The 6,862-nt window shown below is 36.9% G+C and overlaps 1 long non-coding RNA gene across 1 annotated transcript; it reads left to right on the forward strand.

Moving 5' to 3' along the window:
* Positions 1 to 2,658: 2,658 nt before the first annotated feature.
* LOC308685686 lies at positions 2,659 to 4,203 on the forward strand. Its single transcript, XR_014029483.1, has 3 exons — positions 2,659 to 2,858; positions 3,323 to 3,396; positions 3,487 to 4,203. It is a non-coding gene; the product is annotated as an uncharacterized lncRNA (long non-coding RNA).
* The last annotated feature ends 2,659 nt before the right edge of the window (positions 4,204 to 6,862 follow it).

Consider the following 6,862-nt stretch of genomic DNA (forward strand, 5'->3'; position numbering starts at 1 on the left):
AAGTATCCTGTTGGATACTCAAGGAACTTCAAAATGTAATTTTGGTGCCTCAAAGCTCTTTCTCCTATAGTAGGGTTACTGGAGGAGCATTGACAATCTTTGAGGTTCTTGCTGGAACTTATGGGATCCTTTAAGCACTTTGTATTTACTTCAGAGGTTCTGGAGTCACCTTTTCATTACCATGAGACCTCGAAGTGCTTTGGGGGAAAATAGAGGAACTTAAATGCGATAAAAGGGTTATTGGAAGATCTTTTAACATTTAAGTGGTTCCTGGAAGATCTCTTATGTTAAAGCCAGCATCTGGAGGAACCCAATGGTTCAGTGAGGCCCGAATTAGATTATTATTCTATTATTATTATTATTATCCTATTATTATTATTATTATTATTATTATTATAGGCTACTTAAGTTTGATTCAGTATACATACCCAGGTGAAAAAGACGTACTATTAAATGTATTAAAAATGTACTTGTGTTTTTAGTAGACCTACAATACAAATATACTTTAATGCATTTTTAATACATTTAACAGTAACTATAGTCTTTTTCACTTGGGTAGCTTACATGTATTTATTATAGGCCTATTTTATTAAGTCATTTAAACCTTAAACAACAACACTAAATAATAATAATATTACAGGGACGTGCACAGGAATTTTGAGGGGCAGTTGCTCTGACCCCCCCCCCCCCCATGGGCTATATGAAGGACTTAGAATAACAGGGTCTTTATTAAAATATATATACACAAAGAAGTAAAACACTGAAATACAGCACTCAATCACCTTAACTACTAATAATAATAACACAGATTTTATCAATAATAATGCCACTGACGATTCTGATTATCGATCCGATTCTTTAACGGTTCTTCTTGATAGCACTGTGTGGAAAAAATGTAGTATGCTTTTCAAAAAAACAAGTGGTTTTATTTATTTTAAAGCTTAAGCTTGAGTAAGCAAACTGTACTTTTTATGTAATTTATGTAATAAATAGAACCTTATTGTAAAGTGTTACTGATTAGTTATACACCGATTCAGACGTCTCCTGAGTTCACTGTTGGAAAGATCAGTTGTTTTAGCCATTCATTAAAATGAATCGGTTCAAATGAGTCATTAGTTCGCGAATTGGACGTGTCATGCGCCTTGTGTGATTATCCCAGCAGTTAGGACATGGACATCCAAGATTTCTGTCAACACAGAAAACATTTCATCACTGGATAGTTTTTTTCGTTTAATTAAAGTGTTGTTTTATGTCAGCTGAATGTCCGGAACACTTTTCAGAGAAGTTAAGGAAACTTATTTAGCACAATTCACACCCAGCGGTAATTCAGGAAAACAAATCTCCGAATGCTCCACATGAAACTTTTGGTCTTCCGACCTTTTACCACCGTATCGATTAATTTTGATTAATATGTGTGAGGGAGAGAGAGCAAGACAGCGCTTAGTTTGGAGACGGTGAAGTCTTGTTTACACTTTCGCCTGGCTCCGAAGAGAGAGAGTGCGCGCGCGCAATCGGGTCTCTCTCTCTGCTTGTTCTTTCAGTTAAACATGCGCCGTCACAGGCGCAGCAGTTCATCTACATTACTCACCGATCAAATAAGACTTTGGCGGGACAAAAATTCACTTTGGCGGGCGCTAAAACAAGTTCAATGCAGGAAAATTCTTGCGTGAATTTAACTGAGTAGTACATGACCATGCACTCGCACAAATGTGACCACATAAAACTCGCACATTCTCAAAAAATGGTCGCAGTCTGGAACCCTGATGATGATCGTTCGTTTGTTATACATCACAAACTCACCTTTTCCGACAACGTTGAGTCGTCTCACCCGACAACCGCGACAATCTCCTTCTAGGGCCGCTCATGCAGGCTCAGCTCAGGTGCCGGTCGCGTGCAGCGCTGCAGCCACGTAAACAGAGTTTGCCCTTCCCCTAGTGACTTTCACTTTCGGTGCCCGAATGGAATTGAATGAGGCTTTGCGATTTTTTTTTATCTAGGCCTACGTGAAATTCTGCATCCATTGTACTTTTTATTTATTTATTTTTTTCCCCCTCGGAAGGGCAACGTGAGTCAAGAAGGGCATATGGGCAGTTGCCCGGGCAACCTGAGCAACCCCCCTGTGCACGTCCCTGTAATATTATATGAAGAAGAAGAAGCAGGAGGAGAAAAGTATTATTCAGTCACGAAACTGCTGCTATTCCTCTGCTGTCGTCGCTTCAGTGATCCTCGCGCTGCTCGCGCGCAACAAAGCTCAGCTGATCGTCATCAGGAAAGTAACGGCTCCTCTCATCAAAGCTTCCGCCGTTTATTCGGCTCTCCATTACAAGGTTTGTAAACTCGCCAAATAAATATAAATACAGAGTCTACTCACTATATATTTAAACACACATATATATAAACTAAATTTATTATACATTACTACGTTTTTACAGTGTTTACCACTCGTTTATTGCACAGTATTAGGTATGAAGGTTTTAGCCGCGATGCTAACTACGTTGATCTAATAAACAAATGGAAATGATTGACTTATTGTCTTAGATTGATTTAGTCATTCAATTCAACATATTTTGTACAACTGTGTCTTCAAATTGCTGATATAGCCTAACTAATTTAGAAAATTCTCTGATTCTTGGCGTTTGTTATGAATAACAAAAACAGGTTATAGTTTGGTCTGTTTTTGTTTAGCCTAACTTTACTACAGGTGCCCTCATTCTCTCAAATACCATTTTAAAGCCATTTACTGGTCAATAAATATTATGTTGTGAATAATCAGCTTTGTTCTTTTGTTTCCCCAGAACAACCATTACATTTCTAAAATAATCTGAACATTTCAGTGGCAACATTGAATTAACGTTACAGTAAGTTACCTGCACCACATGCAAGTACTTTATTACTATGAACTTTCTCTGTGTGAAGTTGTATTGTTTGACTGTGTACTTGTGTTTTTTAATCAGTTACTCTCTGAAAATCTTTTCTCATGATCTCAAATCTCATTCATGTTACTCAGAAAAATAATATCACAGGTTTGATTCACAAAAAATGCTATAGACATTTTAACTCTGAATTATAACTTCAAGTTTAGTCTTTTTCGACAAAAAAATAAATAAATAGGAAAAAGCAATTAGGCTTCAGAAGACTTGCAACACAACCCATAACACATGAGTTGTGAACTCATTGATTATTTTTAGGATCTTTTCTGGGACATTTTTTGAGCTTAACCATTTTTACATAAATTGTTGCATTGAATTGAACTAGACAAGTGTGCATAAGAATGGTTTCATGAATGATTTACACAATTGTTTTCTTCTTGTGTTTCATGCAGTGAAACTGAATGGTGACTGGGGTTGCATTATGCCTGAGATCTGCTTTTGGGTCCACAGACAGAAAGTCAAACAGGTTTGGAACGTCACAAGGCTGAGGAAATTATTTAAATTTCACAACTATCACTTTAATAACATTACTAACAGTAAATTTTGTATTTTGCAGGGATCTCGGTAAGCTGAAATACAAGTTTGACCAAGAATAAAAATCCTCCTGTAGACCTGAAAATCATCGAAGTGCCTGGACCATCCACCAGAAAAGAGGAAAAACACACGGAAAACGATGCTGTACCTTTTCACTTTTCTAACTCGTTAAGTACCTCACACCAACTTGGTCCCATAGTGACATTTTTGACCACAAACGAAATTGCTGATCGTGTGAATTCATATTGAAATGACTGAATTCACCAGTGAACATTCACAGAACAACAGATCATTTTACTGCACCTTAACTCTGTTTCCGGGTCGAAGCCTCTACTTCCTCTATCTTGTTTCATGAGAATACTCAACAACCATTTATGAACACTGTTGATTCAAGTCACACATTTAAGCTTTTCAAAAGCCATAGTGTACATTACAGTCTCCAGTCTAACGGCATCCCAGACTTAAACATTTAATGATTCAAAATAGCTGAATAACTAACCATCAGAGATTTCAGTATAGAGATAAAGGTTACAGCACAATTAGTGTATATTAGCACTGTTTGTTTGTTTTTGGCATCTGATAGAGCTTTTGGACTTGGAAACAGTGATGTCAGACTTACCATCGGACTGAAACACAAATGTTTTAAAGTTAAGTATGATGGACATTTTTAATTAGTTCAAATGTAATTTTTTTACATTGATTTATTTAGTGGAACATATGTGTTTCCATGCATTTTGTTGAGATGTCTTTTCTTGTTTATCTATTGTATATACATGGTTGATTATTCATGTTGCTTATGTATTATACTATTTTTTTGTGTAGTCATTGATATTAATCTAGTTAGCTTTTTTCCCCATGTGCATGGAAGTGTATGTATAAAAATTAATATCAAATATGTAATAAACAATTCTTATTTTGTATTTGGTTCAATTTGTTTATTATAATAGAAGTCAAAGGTAACCATAGTAACAACATGAAATTAAATATTTTAAAAAAATGAAATTTGGTTCCTGGAGGCACCCAAAGTGGTTCCACACAGTGCCTAATATAAGAGTTCCTCAGGAAACCTGTGTGGTTCCTCAGAGAACCGGCCCTTTTTAAAGGGTGCCTAGAGGATCTACAGACGGTTCCGCCGGTGTGGCAAAGTGAAGAACCCCAAAAGGTTCCTCCAGGCACCTTTTATTTTTACAGTGTACAACTACCGTTCAAAAGTTCGGTAAGTTATTTTTAAGGAATCTCAAATGCTCTCCAATGTTGCATTTATTTGATTAATATAATAAACACAGTAATACTACAACATATTAAAGTAGTTTTCTATTTTAATATATAATATATTTTTATATTTTAATTCTTCTTCTTCCAGTTTAAAAAACATTTTTTTTATTTTTGTGAAAATATTTTAATATACTTAACATTTTCTTTAATGAATGAATGCATTTTTATATTATAATTTTTTCATAGAATTTAGGCAAAATTGTAAAGGTCTTTACATACACTTGAACAGTTTAATGCACCTTTGCAAAATAAAAGTATCAATTTCTTTAAATAAGTAAAACTTATACTGAGCTGAGCTCTTGTAAACTTATTTCTGTTGTTCTCTAGTTCATTTTTTACAATTATATTTAATGTCTAAATGCCTCTTTTTACTCTTTTTTTACTTACCACATGAGATTTTTACCCTATACCTTTTTTTTAAACAAATTATTGTTTCCATTTTATGCATGTAAGGGATGAAAGTCAATTAAAGACAGAAAAATAAGTTCCAATTAAGTACATTTCCATTTGCATTTTGGACTTTTTTGGGAGGACTTTTCTATAGGACGGTTGTCTTATGAAGTGCAATCATTACTGAACTAGGCTGATTAAGACACACCCTGCGGCCGTTGTGGAGCTGCTTGTCATTTTAGTGACCCAGCTTCAACAAAAATATACCCTTAGAAAATATTTAGCTGTCTCTAGTTTACCCATGGACGATAGCATGCCATGTTTACCGTGCAATTCATTCGATTCAGCCGTACATTCAAGGTAGAGTAGACAATGAGTCCGTGAATCCAAAGGGCAAGATACTAGATCCGTGGTTTTATTTTAATGGCTACTCATTACACATCATCGGTCTCTGAAGTTGCAGAGGGAGGACCCTGCAGGATGACAAGGCAAAACTCCCGCTGATAGGTAGCGTGAGTCTGCCGTTGGCCCCACCGTAAGCAGGCACGCCGTTCAAGGCGCATTAGGCCAAGACAGATTGAGTCCAGGCAATGACCCAGAGCAGGAGGGCAGCATAGTATGGCGGGTATTCTCAACCCTTAACTGGCCCTTAGAAACGTTCATGCACACAGTTCTTGTCCCCTCCTCTCAGTCTCCGTCGTGTTCCCTCCGCCTGACTCTCTCTCCCAGATCGCTGGCTGTCTGTCCTCCCGCAACCCATGATAGGGGGGAAGTGTTCATGTTCCAGATATTAAATTACTCATGAAATATTTGCTTGTGCACCAGGCTTTGCTGCTGCCTGCTCTGAACCCTCCACTTAGCCCTTTTCCGGCTTCTCAGAGTGCTGGCGTGTGGCACCTCTCCACAGAAAGTCAATTTTTCCCATTTGGAGCAGTGGCATTAGAGGAGTGCTTCGGCTCACATTAGCATCAAACCTCAAAATATTGCCACCTCGTCCCCTACACCCTAATTTTTTCTTTTTCCTTCCTGTCCTCAACTTCTATTCACTGACACCTTCACACTTCAGATAAGATGCTTCCCTAAAACAAGACACTCGGGAGGTGACCTCTGCGTGATTCTGAAATGAAATCCTTCACGCTCCCGCGCACATGAAAGCACCAGAGAGTTCCATCTCTGCTCAGTGAACCTGAACAATTCTTTAAAGACTCAGCGCATGAGAGCTGTGAGAGGGAACACATTCAGTTTCTACTGCCTTAATTTCATTAGTGCCCTCAAACCCAAACTCTGCATTTCTGTCAGACTGTGTATTCCCGGGTGGTGAATGAAGAGGCAAGAAAAGCTGTAAGCATTGAAAGGTTTTGCTGAGTAATTTGCAGGACTGTAAATAAATCAGAACTTTTCTGATTTATATGAATGTCTTTTTGACTATAAAAGCTTATATTTTATATATATACTACAGTTTAAAGGTTTGGGGTCAGATTTTTGGATGTTTTTGAAGAATGTCTCTTATGCTCACTAAGTCTGCAATTAAAATTTACAATAAAAAATAACTGATATTTTAATATACAGTGAAGTGGTTCAAAACCTTTCATCAAAGTTATACATGAATTCTGAACAATACCCGTTCTTGTCTTAGGACAACTTTGATGCACTTTTTTGATCCACTTGTTGACTACTGTATTACAAAAAAAAAATGCAAAAAACTTTATTCCTGTAATGGCAAAGCTGAATTT

The sequence above is a fragment of the Scardinius erythrophthalmus genome, assembly GCF_964197995.2.
Source record: "Scardinius erythrophthalmus genome assembly, chromosome: 25".
In the NCBI taxonomy this organism is placed as follows: Eukaryota; Metazoa; Chordata; class Actinopteri; order Cypriniformes; family Leuciscidae; genus Scardinius; species Scardinius erythrophthalmus.